Source organism: Peromyscus eremicus, chromosome 19 (assembly GCF_949786415.1).
Source record: "Peromyscus eremicus chromosome 19, PerEre_H2_v1, whole genome shotgun sequence".
Taxonomy (NCBI): Eukaryota; Metazoa; Chordata; class Mammalia; order Rodentia; family Cricetidae; genus Peromyscus; species Peromyscus eremicus.
The window spans coordinates 62,453,757-62,475,734 of NC_081435.1; positions in this window are offsets into that span (position 1 = coordinate 62,453,757).

The window sequence follows — 21,978 nt, forward strand, 5'->3', positions numbered from 1 at the left end:
GGAGTTCCCGAAGCCTTCTCCCAAGGCTCTGGTTCTCTTACGTTTTTGTTTTTTGTTTTTTGGGGTTTTTTTTATTGCCCTTGTCCCAATAACATTAACTGAACAATATGCAGGGTGTGTCTTGGGGACCTTTGTCACAAGTGAGACAACCTAGGATAAGTAAGTATTCCTGCTTATCCTGCCTGGCGAAACAAATAAACAAACAAAAAAAGCCTCAACAAAATCAACATCGGTTTTTTAACGGACAAGGAATTCAAGTTTCCTTGCTAGTTGGTTAGAGCGCCCTCCTGTGTCTCCATATTAAAATACAATGTGAAAAGTTTCAATGCACCTTAAAAGGTTACGATCTTAGCATTACAATGCAGAGTATCAGTTGCCATTCTTCGTACATTCCGGGGGAGTTTTCATCTGAAAGATTTTTGGTAGAAACTTCTGTTGGGCTGCAGCCAAGACTGCAAGGGCTACCAGGGTAAAGGACTCTACCCATTCACTAGGGCCAGCCAGCATCTGTGTTAGAGGAGGTAGATCCCCTCATGCTAAGAGCCCAGTTTCCAAAGCAAGCATTTAACCCCAAAGCATTTAACCTCGCTTGCATGGGTCCACAATTCAATGTCAATATAGACTAAACTGGAAGCTAATGAGGCTCATATCGTTCCACCGAGCCGGAAAGGGGCAGCTCTACTTATCTGGTGCGGCCGTGGAGTGTCCACTAGTGTACACAGCAGCTTGGATGTGCCACCTTCTTCAGAGTCCTTCTACTTGGGTGGATCTGCTCAGCAGATTCCAGCTGCTACTCGATGCTCCAGTAATGAGTTCTTTCACATAAATTATCCAGGGCTGTTTATATTACTCACAATTAAGAAAATGACTTACTCCTCTGGTGTTTATGGAACAGCTACTAAAAGAAAACACAGAACTGAGGGACTCAGAATGTTCCAGAGGCCATCCTTGCCTCCCAGAGCCACAGTGCGGATATGTAGGTATTCCCAGAAACCTAGATTATAGCTGTATTAGTGAGCTCAGGCACAGACACGGTGCTTTAAACAGCTGTTTATGTTTGCAGTTCTGGAAACTGCAAGTCCAGGATCAGTGTAGAAACATTGTTCAGTTCTAGTGAACGTCCTTTAGAGCTTCTAGGTGACTGCCTTCACTGTGGTCTCACATGGTATAGAGTGTTAGTGTCTCGTCTGACAACAGCCCCAATCCCATGGTGGGTCCTACCCTCAAGACGTCACCAAAACATAACTACTTCCCAAAGGTCCCATCCCCTAAAGCCATCACACTGGGGACATGATTTAGTCCAAAGTGTCGTGTACATAATCTTACATTTACTTTCTAGCAGCCATACTATAAAGGTAAAAAAGAAACACATGACATTCATTTTAGCAATGTATTTTATGCCAGTACACTCAAGATACTATTTCAAGATTGTTTCAAGGGCTGGAGAGAGAGTTCAGTCAGCAAATGCCTGCCACGCCAGTATGAGAACACAAGTTCAATCCCCAGCATCTACTTAAAAGTTAGATCCTGCAGTGAACCATGTGATCCCAGTACAGGAGACTCTCTGGGACTCGCTATCCAGTCAAATCAGCAAGCTCTAAGTTCAGCGAAAAACTCTTGTCTCACAATGTAAAGTGGAGAACAACAGAGGAAGAAACCAGATGTTGGCTTCTGATCCCCCCCACACACACATACTCGCAAATTATTTCAACATGGCGCCGATATGAAAATCATTAATGGAACATTTAAAACTCTTGTTTCGAGATCCAGACTAGCCACACTTCAAGTGTTCAACAATTAATGACTACCACATTAGACAGCATAACTCTATGGTATCAAAACTCAATCCAATCTGAGAGACTTGCCATTTCCCTTTACAGATGATGAAATGGAGACCCAGCCAGATTAACTGGTTGAAAAGGCAGAGAGGGATCTAAGCATGGGAATCCCTGTACTTGGAAAGCTGAGGCAGGAAGAGCCTTGGCTCAGGGCCAGCCTGGAATACACAGTAAATTTCAAAGCAGCCTGCGCTCCGTGGGGCAACACTGTCTTACAAAAGTAAAAAGGAAAAGAAAGAACGGGTAATAGTGGGCTAGGACAACCAGACTTGGTAGAAAACCCAGAATAAAGCTGCACCATTGGCTCATAAAAAGAAGAAAACTCACAAATATGACTCCATCAAATATTAAACACTTGGCGTTGTGCTAGATGCTACGGGAAACTCAAATGAGGTGAAAATATACTCCACGGCTTCAAAGTTCAGAGAAGAGAAAAAACACATGTAAATGGGGCTGGTAGGAAAGCCTACGGATAAAGCTAAGACTCAGAGAGACCTTGATAGATGGGCTGTGTGCCCCAACCCCGGGCTCTGAGGTCTCCCTGCATTATTTATTGCCTGCAGAATTAGGAATGCCAGTGCCAGAGCTAGGTCAAGAGAGTGGCATCTGAGTAATAAACAGCTTGACACTCCCTTCCACAAAGGAAAACGCTAGAAGCTTCCAACTCCTGAAGTTTCCATCAGCAACAACACTTCGTATACGCGGGGTGAACTGGTTCAAGGTGGTCCAGTGCGTGGTCCTGGGTGTTTACATGGAATAAATGTGGAAAAACTGAGTCAAGCAAGCTGACTCTGGCTCTTTTTACTGCGGTATTTCTCAGGGGGGCATTAATACACTTGCAGTTACCCTATGATTTTAGCTTTGAGATCAAGATTCTTAGTGTGGCCCACAACCCCCGTATGAAAGGCCTCCGAGGTGGCATCATCTCATCTCGTATCACACCCCTCTTTTCTCTGCTTCTCGTCACTTGGCCTTCCCAGTTCCTCTGGGTCTATCCAGGTCAGGGCTAGCACTCTGGTCCATGGAACTTACCTCAGTTTGTAACTATGCATCATTTGTTTGGCTCTTTGAGGGATGTCCGTCCCCCTCCTAGGAGAAGTTCCATGAAAGCAGCAGTTGGATTTGGTTCTGCTGATTATTTCCACAGACCCCAACACAAAGCCTGACACACAAAAAGAGCTCATTTAATATGCGTTGAATGACTCTGCAAATGCAATATATGGTGAGTCTCCGAGACTGGGAGAGATCATTCAACCCTTGCTAAATTGTTCTGAGCACTCACCCCACGAAGGGTTTATGGAGGGCCTGGAGTTGTCCAGGAACACACTTTAGAAAGCGCGGAGTTAGGAGCTGATGGGAAATGAACCTAAATCCCAATCCTAGTCACTGTATGGTCCTAGAGGGCTATGCTGAGGAAGCTTGGGTGGGTCTGCTGTGATTTCTTTCTTGTCTGTGTCCCCTCTTTCACACATAATGACTCGAATTCTCTTAGTCAGGAGACAAGGAAACCCTTGCGTGTTTAGGGGGCTGAGGCAGTAGGATCAAGACTTCAGGCCTGCCGGGCTACCTAGGGACATCAAGGCTAGCCTGAACTATATAAGGAGATCCTATTTCTAGCAAATCGAAACCAGACATCAAAAGCAATAAGTAATTCTCCTTGTAAAGATAATTTAATGAGACTTCGTTTGTGCAGTTTTGTTCACAGCTTTGTTTTCCTTTTGTATGCATATCCAAAAAGCACATAGACTCAGTTCTAACTAGGGTCTTGAGTAATTCAAAGGAATTGTTTTCTAGAAACCAATTCATGCTCTCACATTTCTCTGAGGAGAAGACACATACCATACACATACCAGGTAACTGCAAGTGATCCTGTTACAGACCAACTCTGAGGATGACATGAGAAATAGGGAAAAAGCTCTACACACATTTAACCTCCCAAAAAACACAAACCAGAGTAGTTTCTTGGTTTTGTTTTGTTTGGTTTGATTTTGGTTTTGATTTTGGTTTTTTAAGACAGGATTTCTCTGTATAGCCTTAGCTGTTCTTGGCTGTCCTGGAACTTGCTCTGTAAGCCAGGCTGGCCTCTAACTCACAGAGATCTGCCTGCCTCTGCCTCCTGAGTGCTGGGATTAAAGGTGGCACATCACCACCACCCAGCCAGAGTGGTTATTTTAATCTAGAGAAGATTGACAGTCTTCTCTAAATAACCCCAACACAAATGTTAAATGAGCCCTGATGAGGTCATCAGAGACCTTCAGGATCCCATAGAAGTTGCCATCGCCAAGGCAAAGACTGCTGCCAGAGCTGTTCCTGTTGGAGGAAGTCCAGCTGAGTGAGGATACCATGCTAGACTGCCTGCCCACATTCTCCCTCCGCACTCTGCTTCCCAGGGAGTGGAGACGGGCAAAAGATAGGCAATGCACAGGGGATGGAGGCCAGAGGACAAGTGGGAGGACCACACAACCAAGCTAAGTTCATCGTTATGGTGCGTGGGTACTTCCAAAACTGTAGGGGAAAAACAATTAAGCTTAAACCGAAATGCTCCATTTTCTCACAATAACTGGCCCCAGCAAGTTCAGAAGGGCTAAAATGAGTAGATCCTGTCTTAGTTAGGGTGACTACTGCTGGGATGAAATGCCATGACCAAAGCAACTTCAGGGGAGGAAAGGGCTTATTTGGCTTACACCTCCACATCACTGTTCATCACTGAAGGAAGTCAGGACAGGAACTCAAACAGCAGGAACCTGGGGGCAGGAACTGATGCAGAGGCCATGGAGGAGTGCTGCTCTACTGGCTTGCTTCCATGGCTTGCTCAGCCTGCTTTCTTATAGAACCCAGGACCGCCAGCCCAGGGATGACACTGCCCACAATGGGCTGGGTCTGGACCCTCCCCCATCAATCGCTAATTAAAAAGATGCCCTGCAGTCGGATCTTAATGGAGGATCTCAATTGAGGTTCCCTCCTCTCAGATGACTACAGGTTGTGCCAAACTGACATAAAACTATCTAGCACTGGCCAGGTAGTGGTGGCACACGCCTTGAATCCCAGCACTCGGGAGGCAGAGCCAGGCGGATCTCTGTGAGTTCGAGGCCAGCCTGGTCTACAGAGCAAGATCCAGGACAGGCACCAAAACTACACAGAAAAACCCTGTCTCGAAAAACAAAACAAAACAAAAAAGCCTATCCAGCACTGACCCATAACCACAAGAAAAGATGAAAAAGTAGCCAACTATCTGCCCACCCACTAAACCATTAGCACCAAATATATATGGCTCCTCAAATAAACTTATTTGTTTACTTATTTTACATCCCAACTGATAAAATTCTTTATACTACCAAACTCTTGGCTAATTTCAGTTTTTCATCCCTTCTGGTACTCCCCCGACACAGCAGAACACAGCTGAAAAAAGCACCAGAGTCTTCCACTAAATTAAATCCATGCCCACTGACTGATGTCAACTGACTTTTCAGTTCCGCCTAGTGTTGAAATAGTATTCCCTAGACCGTTTACCCCTCCTCTCCTTCTCCTAGGCCACTCTTAATTGCCTCCTCTCAAATGTCCAACACCTTGCCACCCCATTCTCAGCTGATAGCCTCACGTTCATTTGATTGAGAAAATAAAAGGCAGATCCACAGGTTACATTCCAGAGCTGTACCTACGTCTTCGACCTGCTTTCTTGTTCCTGAGGAAGAGCTGTCTGTACGTCTGTCTAAGCAACACACACACACACACACACACACACACACACACACACCCCAGATTCCATTTCTTCTCACTACACAAGGACACCACTGCAACTGGTCTTCCCTCCCTGTTGGATCATTTCTGTCAACATACAAATTATAATCTCTCTGTTACAGATAATAAAAGATACTGCAGGTTAGTAGAGAGGAGGCGGAGACGAGTTAATACTTCAGAAGACTATGGAGTTGCAGCCATGGTCAGGCCCGGAATGGAGAAAGCAAGATACAAAAAAGAGTGTCAGTAGGGATCCTGGAGAGATGGCTCAGCAGTTAAGAACACTGGTTGTTCTTCCTTAGAGGTCCTGAGTTCAATTCCCAGCAACCACATGGTGGCTCACAACCGTCTGTAATGAGATCTGGCGCCCTCTTCTGACCTGCAGGCATACATGCAGACAGAACGCTGTATACATAATAAAATAAATCTTTAAAAAAAAAAAAAAAAAAAAAGAGCCTCAGAAGGAGAGACAGAGGTCGAGGACAGGACAACAGCGGCTGTGAAAGGAAGAAGCTCCACCCTTCAGCTCCAAAGAACAAAGGGAATTCCTCACCCTCACAAGTTCTTTTTATTGGGGGGGGGGGGTCACATCATGTGACCTAAGGCAGGACTCACAAGGCAGGAAAGCACTAGGTTGTCTTGGGCCCGGGTGTCAGAGCTGTGTGGCTTGCTCACAGCTGCAAAGGGGAGGGAGATGACAAGGCCAGTAGGCTTTACTTATCAACTCCGTCTCGGGAGAGACTGTCCTGAGTGGCCTGGCTTCTGGGAGAGGGGGTGGGAGTCTGTGGTCTAACACTCTCCATTTCGAGAAAAAGAATGCTTATTGACTCCACTTCCCATTCTAGACTCACTCACTCTATTTCTCTGCTGCCCTTTATAGATCTACCTAGGACTCTGGGTGTGGTGGCACACGCCTGTCGTCTAGAGACTGAGACGAGAAGATTGTGAATTCCAAGCCGGCCTACACTATCTATTGAAATCCTGACCAAAAAAAAAAAGAACAAGAGTTACATATGTTACACATGCTCCCTCAGTTCCAGCTCCTCTCTTTCCCATCACCCCTTGAGCTCCAGCCTGGCTTGCCTCCCACCACCTCAACACAACTGCTATCACCAGGTCACCAGGTCACCAATGTTCCAGCAAGCAGCTCCACTCAGTACCAGCCACTCCCCTCTCCAATACTTCTAAGTTCCCTCCCCTCAACCTGGTGCTCTCGGCTCCTCTGCTCCCTGACTCCCCATTGGTGGGGTGCCCCAGAGACCAATCCTCCCAACCTCTTTTATGTTTACCTAAAATCACACGGCTGATGATCTGTCTACTCCCACAGACATCTGGGAAGCCGTTGATAATGTCCTTCCCAGAGCACAGCTCCAGCCTAAACTCCCTCCCTGGACTCTGCATTATTTGTAGCTATTTCCTCCGGAAGGAAGAGGGAGGCGGAAGACTCAGGAAGTTCATGAAACTTAAGAAGGTTCAGAAAGTTACAGGATTCATAAGGTGCCTCCCAAGGTTGTAAAATCCGCCCACAGTTGCAGGGGAGAGGAGGCTCTCCCATGCAGCCTTACCAGCTTAGTTACCCAAAAGACATCTGAAACACACTATGATCTAAAATTGAAACTCTGATTGTCTCCCCAAATCCACTCCTGCCTCAGTCTCCTCAAACTTAGTAAGTGGCAAACTAGTCCTTCCAATTGTTCTGACCAACAATTAGAATCGATTTTTGACTGTTTTTCTTATCCCACATCTAATAGATTCCAGAAACTCTATGTGATGGCTACTTCTAATTGTCCACTTGACCAAACCTGGAATTAGCTGGGAAGAGAGTCTCAGTGAGGGATTGTCTAGAGATGAAGTTGGCCTATAAGCATGTCTGGGAAGATTGTCTTGATCATGATAATTGATATGGTGAGACTCAGCCCACTATGGGTGACACCATCCCCTTGGGTTTGGGTCCTGGAATGTATGAATGGAGAAATGAGATGAGCATTAAGCGTGCATGCATTTATCCTCTCTCTGCTCTTGACTGTGGGTGTGATTAGCTGCCTCGATTTCACCACAGTGACAGACAATGACATGGAACCATGGGCTAAAATAAGTCCATTGTCACTTCAGTTCTTTACGTCAGGGTGTTTCATCATAGCAGCAGAAAAAACTAGGACACTTCACCTCCAAGATTGGTCTAGAGTCTGACCTCCTCTGAACAACTCTGCTGTCCCCACCGTGGTCCAATCACTAGCACCTTTCACCTGGAATAAACCATAGTCTCCAGTGAGTCCCTAACCCATTCAGGGTAAGGTGGCCTCTGGCTCCGCAAGGCCACTCTTGTCTCTCGGACATGAGTTCTTATTGCCCTCCCTCCTTCATCGTGGCCTTCATATCCTGGCCCTGTTCCCACACTGGACCACAGATCTCTGAGATGATACTAACGGGCTCACTGTCTCGTGTCTGTGCTAGGATGTCTGTCTTTCTGAGACTTCCTGGCCACCAGATTTAAAGATGAAACCTCCTACCTTGCAATAACCTTGTTTTCTTCTCTTGCGTCGTATTCATAATGCCTGCCACCATCTGACATGTCCTGCATCTTGACCAGGTGTTTGTCCACAATCTGCTCCCCCCACTAAGATGAAGAGGGTTTGTGTTTATTTTGATCGTTGCTATATTCCTAACGCCAAGGCTTACTTATTAAATGAACACACTATAAATTCCTGAAGTCTCTAAATTTTTTGAAAGCTGGGCAGAAAGTAAAATCACCAAAATTCTTCTTGCCAAGTCAGAATAACACAGATATCAAATCTGACAAAGAGTGAAAATCGAAAGAGAAAAAGAAGAAAATTATAAACCAGTTTCCTTTTAAATAAGTTACATAAAAACATTAGCAAATAAAGCTGAATAACATATGAAAGGGGGAAAGGTCATGATCCAATGACTCCTAGATTCAGTCTAGAAAGGGAAGCAAGCCTAAATCAATACAAGGAAATCTATGAATGTGATTCATCACATTTATACATCAAAGGAAGACCAAAAAAAATTGCAGTAAGTCAACGAAAAGAATCAGAAATAAGATAATTCAGTGGGGATCTAACTCAGAGGCACAGCACTTGCCTAGCATGCTTAAGGGCCTGCTTTGAATTCTAGTGCCCACCCCACTCCAAAATCAACAGGGTTGTGCATGGTGATGCATGCCTATAATCTCAGCCCTGGGAAACTGAGGCAAAGGGATGGCAAGTTCAAAACTAGTCTGGGGCTGGAGAGACAGCTCAGTGGTTAAGAACCTGGCCACTATTCCAGAGGACCAAGGAAGGCTTCAATGCCCAGCTTCAGTGACCTACAGGGCAGCCCACCATCACCTATTAACCACAGTTCCAGGGAGAATCTGTTGCCCTCTACTGGCCTCCAAGGGCACTGCATGCATGTGGTTCATGGCTATACATACAGGCAAAACAGACATACATATAAAATAAAAGCTTTTCTTTTTTATTTACTAATAAGAATGATTGCTAATCTCTGCAGCTGGGAGGCATAGAGGCAGACAGAGTTCTGTGAGATCGAGAGGAGCTTGATCTACACGGTGAGTTCCAGGACAGTCAGGGCTACATGTAGAGATCTATTGTGAAAACATAAAAACAACAAATGATTGTACATTTAATATACAAAAGTCTACCATTTAACATACAAAAGTCTACCACAGTCTCACTAGCAACTTATTGGGAAAGCCTGGACTAGAAATCCCAGCACTGGCCGGTCGGTGGTGGCACACGCCTTTAATGCCCCACACTCAGGAGGCAGAGGCAGGCGGATCTGAGTCTGGTCAACAGCTAGGACTATCTAGAGAAAACTGTTTCTAGAAAATCCCTGTCTTTAAAGAGAAAGAAAGGAGAGGAGAGAGAGAGAGAGAGAGAGAGAGAGAGAGAGAGAGAGAGAGAGAGAAGAAGAAGGAAGGAAGGAAGGAAGGAAGGAAGGAAGGAAGGAAGGAAGGAAGGAGAAAAAAATCCCAGTGTTGGCTTCTTGGGGGATGGGGGGTTCCATCTCTACAAAGCTAATGTCTTGGATGGGAGAGCTCCTGAAGGCCATGGCACTTTTTGCTGAAGGGCACTCACTGTTCCAATATTTCATTGTGTCGTATAAACTATGATCTCATTCAAAAGCACTTGTTTAGATAAAGCGTCACTTTAACTAAATTTACACACTATAAAACACAACGTAAAAAAGATGATTACAAACGCTGAGAATAAGCCAGTTGTCCAGGCGTGACTGGCTGGGTTTCAAAGTTTCCATTACTGCTTCTTTGTTATTTGTTTATGTGTCTTTTTTTTATCTCGAGAGCAGGCAAATGGTAGAAAGCTCAAAAGCTTCAAGAAAAATAAAGGCTTTTCTATGAGCCCAAATTCAGTTCAAATGAGTTTTTTAAAGTGATTTAAAAAAAAAAAAAATTCCAGTCGGTGGTTCAGGGAATAGCAGTGCAGCAGTGTTGAGCCTCTGGCTCTGAGCACTCACTGAACTGTTCAATCGGCTTTCCACCGTCCCAGGGGCTGCTGAGGGATATACAGAGCTCAGTACATAAACAGAGAAGAGGAACAGTTTTTGTAACTTTGCTGTAAGGCAAAAATGTGGAGCCTGGATGGTGGAGCACATTAATCTCGTCTCTCTGGAGGCAGAGACCAGAGGACTGAAGTTCAAAGTCAGCTTTTCACACAGACATCCTCTTAAAAACTAGAAGTACGCGGAGGACTGGGCGTGTACCTGATCGGTAGAACACTTGCCTAGAAAGTGCGAAGCCTGGGTTTAGTCCCCGGCACCACTACCGAAAGAAAGAAGAGAGGTTTCGATCAGGCTTGAAGCTCACCAAAAGCAACAGTGTGAAGTCGGCAGCAACCCGAGATGAGCAGTATGAGACCATAAGACCAAGTGAGGTTTTTCCTCGGGAACCTGGCCTGTGTGTGTTACGAAAGCACCTGAGAGATTTTAGTCCGTCTCTTGGGAAGAAACTCCATGGAAGGTGCTTTCTTGTCTTGGCTGTGTGGGGAGGGGGGGGGGGTGGGGACGGACAGGGACGACGACGACGACACCCTATTCATCTAAGTCCTGTTACCTCCTCCTTGAAGAGAGATCAACCAGAATTCTGTGAATCCGTTATGAAACAGGACAGGACAGGGGAGGCTGATTGGGCCAGAAAGAGAAAAGCATCCCCCGACCCTGGGATCTAATTTGTGTGTGTGGCTGATTCAAAATCAAAAAACTTTAGCGCAATTGATTAAGCCGTAACTGCCCACAGAGATAACGCTTGCTCCAAAAGAAATGAGGGCCGGGCATGGTGGTGCATGCCTTTGATCTAGTGCAGAGACAGAAGGAACTCTGTGATCTGTGGTTTACACAGGGAGTTCCAGGCCAGCCACAGCTGCATAGTGAGGCTCTGACTTATCAGAAAAAAAGAAATGAAAACTAAAAAATAACAAACTACTTACTTAGTCCTAAGAATGTTGGTGGCCTGGAGTTTTGCTGAGTTAGCACTCCTCTCTCATCCCTAAATCTAAACAATGCACTTCATAAAATCACCTTACAGGGCTGGAAAGATGACCTAGTGGTTAAGCGCACGGGCTGCTCTTCCAGAAGGCCCGAGTTTGATTTCCAGCACCCACATGGTGCTCACAAACATCTGTAACTCCAGATCCAGGGTATGTGATGCCCTCTTCTGGCTTCCCTAGGCACCAGGCAAGTGATGTATGGACATACATGCAGGCAAAACACTCATACACATAGAATTTTAAAAATTTAAAAATCCTTTTAATTAATAAAAAACACCTTTTAATTTCATTTACAAAATGAAATTCTTTAGGATCAGAGAAATAAGTAAAGCAGTTCATGTGCTCCTTTTACTCTTCTTTATTTATTTATTTGCTGTTGGAGACAGCTTCTCTAAGTAATCCTGGCTGGCCCAGAACTCTCTATATAGACCAGACTAGCATAGACTCCCCAGAGGTCTTCCTGTGTCTGCCTCCTGAGTGCTGAGATTAAAGGTGTGCACCCCACACCTGGCTTTTCACTCAATTTTTAAACCGTACTTAATTTTTTAATTTACCTAATCTTTAAACCTTGGTATAAAAGTATATACAAATGTAACTTAGACAAAAAAATCATTATAATCATTATAAAGACGTCTAAGGGGGCTGGAGAGATGGTTCAGTGGTTAAGAGCACTAGCTGCTCTTCCAGAGAACCCAGGTTCGATTCTCAGCACCCACATGGCAGCTTACACCTATCTGTAACACCACCAATTCCAGAACTTCTGACACCCTCACACAGACATGCATGCAGGCAAAACACCAATGAACATAAAATAAAAATAAATTATATTTTAAAAAGACATCTAAGTACAACGGCCCCTCCCCTTGAGATCCCTGCACCCATATCTTCAAAGTGCACTGTGAAGGTGGAGGAGGCAGAGGAGGTGGAGATGGTGGAGGTGGTAGAGGTTGGAGGTCAGGGAGGAGGAGGCAGAGGTGTGGAGATGGTAGTGGAGATGGTGGAGGTGGTGTCAGTGGAGGTAGAGATGGTGGAGGTGGAGGTGAATGGAGGTGGTGGTGTCGGTGGAGGTAGACGTAGATGGAGGTGGAAGAGATGGTAGTGGAGGTGGAGGTAGAGATGGGGGAGGTAAAGACTGACGGAAGTAGTGGTGGAGGTGATGTTGGTGATGCTGGTGGTCATTGTCATCTGCCGCTGCTGCTGCTAATTCTCTCCTTCTTCCCTTTCTTCCTCTTTAGAATGGGTTTCACGTAGCCTGTGTTAGCGTAGAACTCACTGTGTAAATGAAGCTGGATTCCATCTTGAACTTCTTTTCGTCTTCTTGTCTCTACTTCCCAAGTGCTGGGAGCCCACGTTTGCACCACATCTGGCTAGCACTGTCCTTTTTCAGAGCATGTTGCCTTCTCTCCCAACATCCATGCTTAAAACCTACAGAATATCTGCGCCTTTATCTGTATCCAACAGGCTTGCTGATCTGGCTTCTCTGACACATTCAAAGATCTGCTTCACCAGAGTGGAGGTCCTTAATTTGAGAAAATCTCCAAGTGACAGTGCTATGCTGGTCTTACTGCACCACTGATAATCCTACATAGAGTGAAGTTACGTGATAAATCAAGTGAGCCTTCTGACTCAGAGGTGGACTGTGAGTATCAGGGAGCATGACCTAAAGGCTCCCTGCAAGGCCGATGTACTAACTCCTAAAGGCTCAGAGCCAAGGCCCAGACTGGAGTTACTCTTGGCTTAGAAGGATAAAAATACTCACCTACACATATGTACACGCATATGCTTATGAACAGGATCTACCACAGAATTTCTGTAACAGCAAATATAAATCACCCAGCAGCTGGCAGCTGGAAATCACAGTATTCCAGACATAAAAGGGGATGTATTGAATAATGTAAGGGGATACTAAGGAGCAGCTTCGAGACTGAGGAGGTGAGCCACGGAGGTGAGCCATGGAGGTAAACTCCTGTAATTGTCCCAGCATTTGAGCTGCAGAGGTTGGAAGACTGTAGCATCTTGAAGGCCCTCCTGGTCTACATAGTGTGTCCCAGGATGGCCAGCATTCATAACACAGATCTTATCTCTAAATACCAATAAATAAAGAAGATCCATTTTCAATATGCAAATTTAGGTGAAAAAGCAAGCTACAAAGGAGTGTATATAAAATATACATTTTTGTCCAGATAACAAAGGGAGGAGCTAGAGAGATGGATCAGTAGTTAGGAGCACCAATTGCTCTTCCACAGGACCCCCAGTTTGGCTCCCAGCACCCACATGGCAGCTAACAACCTCTGTAACTCCAACTTCCGGGCCTCTGTGGGCATTGCACACGTGTACAGACAGACATGTAGGCATATCACCTATATACATAAAATAAAAAAGTAAATAATCTTAAAGAAAAAAGAGAACACATGTATTACACATTTATGGGATTTTTTCACAGACTTAGAAGGGACTACAAACATGGGCTACTTCTAAGGAAAGGCATTTGGGTGACTAGGAAAAGAATGGAAAGATTTTTTTTTTTTTTTTTTTTTTAGTGATTTCTTTATTTCCATGTGAATCGGTGTGCCTCCATGTATGTCTATGTGAAGAACCCCTGGAACTGGAGTTACAGACAGTTGTGAGCCATCATATGGGTGCTGGGAACTGAACTTGGGTCCTCTGGAAGAACAACCAGTGCTCCCAACCTCTGAGCCATCTCTCCAACCCCCGATATTTCTTTTTATTTTTATTATTATTTTTTATACGTTTCAGAAAGCTTTTGACTTTCAAACCCTGAGAGTGTGTTCTCATTCAAAACTAGATGAAAGAAAAGTACAAGTCTAACAAACGCTGGGAGAGCTTTGGGTTTGGAGAACAGCGGTGGGTGGTTCTCACAGCAGCACTTTGCACAGTGATACCGAGAGAATGTTCTAGGTGGGACTGAAATCGGAGAACAGGAGGAGAGGAAGAAAGATGGTCAGCTCAGTGGAGAAGGCGTCACTGTCCTGACCTGGACCTCCCAGGCAGATGTCTCATCCAAGCCCAGTGCTGACAGATGCCTGTGGGAAGCCTAGGACTCCCAGCTCTGCCCTTGGGAATGAACCTGGCTGATCAGATTATTCAGCCTTTGACCTGATGAAGAGACCTTGTAATCAGCAATGAGATTCGCGGGAGAAGACATCAGGCAAAGGGATTTAGACCATGAGTCAAAACCACCAGTGAGTCAAAGCAAGCTGTGTGGCTAAAAAGAAAAGAAAGAAGAGGGCTGGGGATGTGGGGCACCTGTAGCCAAGCAGGAGGCAAGGTACACCTGTTGGAGAATCAAATCATCAGAGAAAGCTGTGGTCACAACAGTGGTGATTATTCAAGGTGATGGCCAAGATCCAGGACTTCTCTTGCTGAAGTTCCCACGCCTGACTTAACCCCAGGCCCTGTGAGGCCCGGCTGTAGCAGAATTTCTCATGTGGTCCCTGGCTATGTCTCTAAAACAACCCCGTCCCTTTAGCATGGCTTTCAGCAAGCCAGCCTTCTTGGGGGTTACTTCCTTTAGCCAGGTGATTGATCTGCCCAACTGGATGAACTCATTCAAGACCGAGTTGTTTGAGATGGGGTCTCACTGTGTAGCCTTGCCTGTCCTGGAATGCAAACCAGCTGGACAGGAATTCACAGAGATTACCTCTGCCATTGCCTCTGCCAGAATCGAATGTGTGTGCCACCATGCCTTGTTCAACTAGATTAACTCTTCTTTTTTTTTATTTATTTGTTTGTTTGTTTTTTGTTTTGTTTTGAGACAGGGTTTCTCTGTGTAGCTTTGCGCCTTTCCTGGATCTCGCTCTGTAGACCAGGCTGGCCTTGAACTCACAAAGATCCGCCTGCCTCTGCCTCCCGAGTGCTGGGATTAAAGGCGTGCGCCACCACCGCCCGGCTAGATTAACTCTTAGTGGCGGAGACACTGGCATCCACCCAGAAGTGGACTCCATTCTTTTGACCTGAAGGAAATAGCTCCCCCTTAATGGGCCTCCAACGCAACCGGAACACTAACATCAATCAGCCTGATCTCTCTAGCATGAGACCCAGTTTCCTGCCCCAGATGAATCCAACAGCCTCCCTCCACTGGTCCAGGTACCTCGCCCTCACTTCCAGCCTCCCCTCAAGGGCTGCCTCTTCCATGAAGCCCTCGTTGCAGATTACTTCCAATTTGAAATAGCACTCCTCTGTGTTCCTGCAGTCACCCTTCTTACCTCTGACACAACACTTATCATCCCGTCCTGCTATCAGCATTCATCAGTCCGCCTCCCACGGAATATCATCCCTGCTACCCATTTAATACCACCTATTGAAGCTGCTTTGGTAGGTATTGCATTTAGAGGGAGAGGGAGTGGTTGCTTATTGTTTTACATGAATCATGGCAACTTCATTAAACAACGTCTACCTCCTCCTTGTGGCGTTCCCAGCAAGGTCAGCCTGCTGAGTCATGTGCGACTCGTAATCAGTGAGCACTCCTGAGTTAAAGTGAGCCTTTGTTTCTGTGACCAGCAGATGTTCCTTGGTAGACAGATAATGGTCAGGGAAGGCCAGGCTCAGTGCTACATACCTATAATTGCAGCACTTAGGAAGTTGAGGCACGAGGCTCATAAATTCCAGACCAGCCTAAGCTACATAGACCCTTTCTATAAAAGCAATCGAAAGGAGGGCCCTGGCAAGATAACTCAGAGGGTAAAGGTACTTGCTGCCAAGGCTGATGAGCTGACTTCAAACCCCAGGACCCACACTGTAGAGAGAATAAACCCCAGTAAGTTATCCTTTGACGTCCACGTGTGTGCTGTGACATGCACCCCCACAGTAAATAAATGTAGTGAATTCAAATAAATTTTTAAAAAGAAAAAAGTGCAAAGGAGGAAGAAGAGCAGAAAAAGAAGAGTGAGAAAGAGAATGACTAGGCTCCAAACACAGCCTTCCTTGTCCACATCATTTGGCAGCAACCAACTTTCTCTCTGTGGTTGAATCAACCATGCCAGACACAGTTTGTAGCCAAATGGTAGTCTCATCCTCCAATCCAACGGAAACCTTATGGTGCCTCCCATAGAATTCCTTTCTTGGAAACCAAGACTTCCAAGCCAACAGAACCCAGAGTTGCAAGAATGGCCAAAATTCTGTGAATGACTTAAGTGTAGTAATTCATAGAGCCTCTTCCACATCCACCCCTTCATTCTGAGACATGTGTGTTCTGTCTTGGGAAGAGCAGCATCATGCTTTGATCACCGACTCAAAGCACACACCACATCCTATAAACTGAAACCTTGGCATTTCAGGATGCTGTTCTCAGTTGGCACTGTAACTGAGTCTTTATTTCCACCCACCAAGCCCAATGGGGTTCATGACAGGGACAGTGAGTGATGTGGATTTGTCCCTGTTGTCACTTTTTCCCACTGTGAGATGATTCCTCGGGCAGCAGTAATGTTATACAGATTACATTACAGTGTAGAAGGCATTCCCTGAGTCCTCGGGTGGTGGCAGCACTGTGTGTCCACATGGAAAAGGAAAACTCCACATTCATGGTGGTACACACTTGTGATCCCAGCACTCAGGAAGCTGAGACAATTGGATCACAAGGTCATCCTTGGCTATATAGTGAGACCCTGCCCCCCACCAAAAATAAAGAAAGGGAAAGGGAAAGATGGAGGAAAGGAGGAAGGAAGGTAAGAAGAGTGGAAGAAATGAAGAAGGGAGGGAGGAAGGAAGGAAGAAGGGAGGGAGGAAGGGGAGGAAGGAAAGAAGGAAGGAAGGAAGGAAGGAAGGAAGGAAGAAAGGAAAAGAGGAAGGAAGGTCACATTAAGAATAGGAAGTCAGCCCACGTTCAGAATACTATCTATTACTATGGAAACAAATGTGCTCCCTTCATAATGAAGGGATCCAATGTAATCTGCCTCCACTGATAGTTTATCCCCTACTCCACACTAGAACTGCTAAGAGGAACTCTGCACTAGTCTCTACAATTGCCATGTTAGGTTCTCAATAAAGCAGTGCCTGTACTCATGTTGGTGAACACAAGATTTCTGTAATGATTTGAAAGAAAATGGCCCCCAAAGGGAATGGCACCATTAGGAAGTGTGGCCTTGTTGGACTAGGTGTGGTCTTGTTGAAGGAAGTGTGTCACTGTGAAGGTGGGCTTTGAGGTCTCCTATGCTCAAGATACCACCTAGTGTCTCAGACCACTTCCTGTTGCCTGCAGATGTAGAACTCTCAGCTACCTCTCCATGTCTGCCTGCATGCTGCCATATCCTACCATGATGATAATGGACTAAACCTCTGAACTGTAAGCCAGCTCCAATTAGATGTTTTCCTTTATAAGAGTTGTCATGGTCATGGTGTCTTTTCACAGCAATAGAAAACATAACTAAAACAACTTCCTAAACCCTCACGGAAGCCTGAGCACCCGATTGGAAGGACTGGACCTCCCAATGTGAGGTCTGAGGAGCAGGAAGTCCCTCCTTCTCATTCTGAGCTCCAGGTAGCCCCTCTGCGGACACACCACAGTGATGCCCCTAATGTCTTCTTGTCCCTCTGCTCCCAGCTGGTAACCACCCACTGTGGTTAGCATCTCCATTATTTCAATGGTCTGCTGCTTTTGTTCTTTTGGCCAATTGGAATCGAGAAGTGGCAGGAAGAAGGAGGCCGCCTGTGGGATGCCTTCATTTCTCCTTCAGGCAGCTTCGTGGCTCCACCATAGGGTCCTCTGCTATTATCTTCTCTCACTTACCGCTGACCTAAGAATCTTCGGGGCTCCCTTCAGATGCTGGCTCCTAGGTTATAAATAGCATCAGCTCCTGCATCCACTGCTGGGCACCTTGGCTCATCTGCCCCCTGGTTAGCCAACTCCTCTCATTAAATTATCTCTACCTCTCACACATAAGCCTGGTTCATCCTGGACTGTTATACATACATTTATTGATGTTTGGTTTTTGAAGGCATTTCTGCAAATCTGCACCCCACTCCTATGGTGACTTGGAAAAAAATCCTATTTCATACTACTTGTACTTCAAGTTTCTGCTGAAAATCATTTCCTTTCTGACAGCTGGAGATGGATGTAGCTTAGCATTTGCCTGGTATGACAAGGCACTGGGTTCAGTCTCCAGCAATGGAAAATAATCTCTTCCTTTTGATGACTCACTGAAATAAGAGGTAGCTCCCATTGGGTAGTTAAGGGCTGGGCATATAGGCGCACAGAAGCTATGCATATACTAAGTGTGACTCCTCCCCAAAATGTGTCAATAACTCTCCTATGCATGCCGAGGGAGCATGCATAAAGACACTGTACTCTTTACCGGCTCCACCCAAGGCACACTCAAAAACAACCAATCCCCATAAAGACTACCTCAGTCTCCATTCAGTCCCCACCCTTAGATCCATAAAAATGTACAGGACAAAGCTGTAGTAACCTTCCCTAGAGCCCCCACTCTCTGGAGTTTTTTCCTTATCAAATCTACATTCACTCTGCTCACTTTCTATCCTCATTTCCTTCTGGGAGGTGAGACAAGGAATACAGAGACCAGTGGCTGACGATGGCTTTAATGGCCATTGGTTGTCTCGTAGCCTAGCACCCCAGTTAAACTCAGCAAGAGCCAAGGAAGGCTTTGCTGCTCGCAGAGAACCTACATCATTATCTCCTGCCTAGCTCGTCTCACCTCCTCCCTTCAGTCCACAGCACTGCCCCTGAGCCTCCCTAACCTTTCATTCTGTCATCTGTTCGTCATACTTTTTCCTGTGCCTTTCTCTGGTCAGAGCTTGTGGATAGCAAGAGCTAAATTTGGAGGCAGAGGAAATGACTCATCAAGCAAAACCTCTTGTCACACAAGCCTGATGACCTGAGGTCAACCCTAAAACTCATATTCACACCTGATACAGTGGCCTGTGACCCCAGCACTCCTATGGAGAGATAGATGGAAGGCAGAGCAGGAGAATCGGTGAAAAGTGTGTGGCCAGCTATCCTGGAGTATGCAGTGGAGAGAGAGAGAGAGAGAGAGAGAGAGAGAGAGAGAGAGAGAGAGAGAGAGAGAGAGAGAGAAACCCTGCTTCAGAAACACGGTAGAAGGAGAGAACCAAGTTGCCCTCTGACCTTCACACTCACATACACTGTGGCACAAGTGCCAGGGGACAGATACACACACAACTAATTGTGTTTAAAGAACTAAACTGCTCACTGTGCCAGTGCACATCTTTAATCCCAGCACTCAGGAGGCAGAAACAGCTAGATCTCTGTGAGTTCCAGGCCAGCCAGAGCTACATAGTGATACCCTCTCCCAAAATTAATTAATTGAATAAAAGAACTAAACTTATTCGTGCATTGATGCATGCATTTTCTTATTTATACATTTGACACATGATAGATACTCAAGGAATGTTTGTAGAATGAATTGCATAATACTGATCTTCTCTACTTAGAATAAAAACAAGGGAGATTTAAGTGGAGCCTTACGGTTTAATGGATAGAGTTTCACTTGGGGAAGATGGAAGTTCTGGGGATGGATGGTAGTGAGGGCCACACAATAATACGAGCCTGTTTAGTAGCACTGAACTGAACTCTTAACAGTGTGGAGGCCAGACATAACAGCTCACGACTGTAATCTCAACACTAAAGAGACTGAAGATCACTGGGAGTTGGAGACTAGCCTGAACTACATGGTGAGCTCCAGGCTATTCTGGGCTACAGAGTGAGATCCTGTCTTAAAGATGGCTCACAGGCAAAGGTGCCCACTGCTCAAGACTGAAGTCCTGAGTTCAATCCCTAGAATGCCCCCGATGGAGAGAACCAACTCCCAAAAGTTGTTCCCTATGTAGCCAAGGTTGACCTTGAACTTCTGATCCTCCTGCCTCTACTGCTCAAGTGCTGAGGTTATGGGTGTGTTCCCTCATACCCAGTTTAGGTGTTGCTGGAGATCGAAGCCAAGATTTTATGCATACTAAGCAAGCAGTCTACTAACTGAGCTACATCCTAGACACATTTTTCTCTCTTCTTGAGATACTTCATATTGTAAAACCTAACAACAGTATTAATAAAATAAGCATGCATACTGTGATAAACCATAGTCCCTCTGCCTCACCATCTACAGACTCATGTCTTTGTCCATTTCCTAAAGCATCAGACAGTAAGGGAAGATTTTTTCTTTTATCCCAGAGCTGAGGACCGAACCCAGGGCCTTGCACTTGCTAGGCAAGTACTCTACCACTGAGCTAAATCCCCAACCCCGGGAAGATTTTAATAAAGAAATTATTCTAACAGAATGATTTGGGTTGATGCCACACACACAGCAACCAAACAGCTAGCTATAGAATGATAAATTTGGAAATACAAAGTGCCTATAGGAAGAATGCCTTATAGAAATACTATATATATATACAAAAAAACAAGTAGGTCATTACTCAAAAGTAGAATGGCGCTGGGCAGTGGTGGCACACACCTTTAATCCCAGCACTCAGGAGGCAGAGACAGGTGGATCTCCGTGAGTTCAAGGCCAGCCTGGTTTACAGATCAAGATCCAGGAAAGGCGCAAAGCTACACAGAGAAACCCTGTCTCGAAAAACCAAAAAAAAAAAAAAAAAAAAAACCAGAGTGGAGAAAAAAAAGTGAGCGGACACTGAATGCTGATTTCTCTTAGAGGCAGGCGAAGGCGCCCTTCAGTTGAGAGGCCAGGAGGAAACAAAAGCAGAGAGGGAGGGAGGCACCTACCTGCCCAAAAGTGTCTGCAACACGGTCTTGAAACTGCCATGGCCTCGAGAGTGTGGAATTCTCAACAGCTAGAACCCTGCAGAATTCTTCCGCAGCCACCCCACCCCCACTCCATCAGGCCTCACTCAAAAGCTTGCAGAGCAGGGACCCCCTCGTTGTCTCTGTGGCAGCCAGTTGTGTTATAGGACCACTGTAGTTAAGAGAAGGTCATGGTCTCGTAGGACAAGTTATCAGATGTAAAGCTTGAAGAAAAATAAACAATCATGTGAAAAGTGAGCTCTGTATGTGTGTGTGTGATGTGTGTGTGTGTGATGTGTGTGTGTGTGATGTGTGTGTGTGTTGTGTGTGTGTGTGTGTGTGTGTGTTTGTTGGGAGTCATATGCCAAAATATTAACATGCTGAAGGTTTGAATTCTTTGTATTTTTATTTGTTTTTACTTATTTATGTTTGTTTATTTGTTTGTTTATGGGAAGTCTTGAGGTCTCACCATGTAACTCTGACCTGAAACTTGCTGAGTGGACCAGGCTGGCCTCAACCTTGCTTCAACCCTCCTGCCTCTGCCTCTTCAAACGCTAAGATAACAGATGCTGGCCACCAGGTCAGACTTACTTTCCTCTTTTGTCTCTGTATTTTCTAAACTGAAGAGGCTTTGTTGTGGCAAATAGGGAGGAGATAGAACTACATGCTGCTGGAACAGCGGGGAGGGAGGAGCTTAGACGGCGGGGAGGGAGGGGCTTAGACGGCGGGGAGGGAGGGGCTTAGACAGCGGGAGGGAGGGAGGGAGGGGCTTAGACAGCGGGAGGGAGGGAGGGAGGGGCTTAGACGGCGGGGAGGGAGGGGCTTAGACGGCGGGAGGGAGGGGCTTAGACGGCGGGAGGGAGAGGTTTAGACGGCGGGGAGGGAGGGGCTGAGGGTGTAGCTCAGTGGCAGGGCATGTTTGCAGCATGGCAGAGCCCTGAGCTCAACTCCAGAAACAAAGAGAAAGATAAAGTTCTTTGTCATAGTGGTAAAATAGCCCCTTTCATAGCTTTTTGGGTTTTTTTTGTTTTGTTTTGTTTTGTTTTTGTTGTTTTTTTGGTTTTGTTTGTTTGTTTGTTTGTTTTGAGTCAGGGTTTCTCTCCCCAGGCTTGGCTAACCTGGAACATACTGCATAGACCAGGGTAACCTG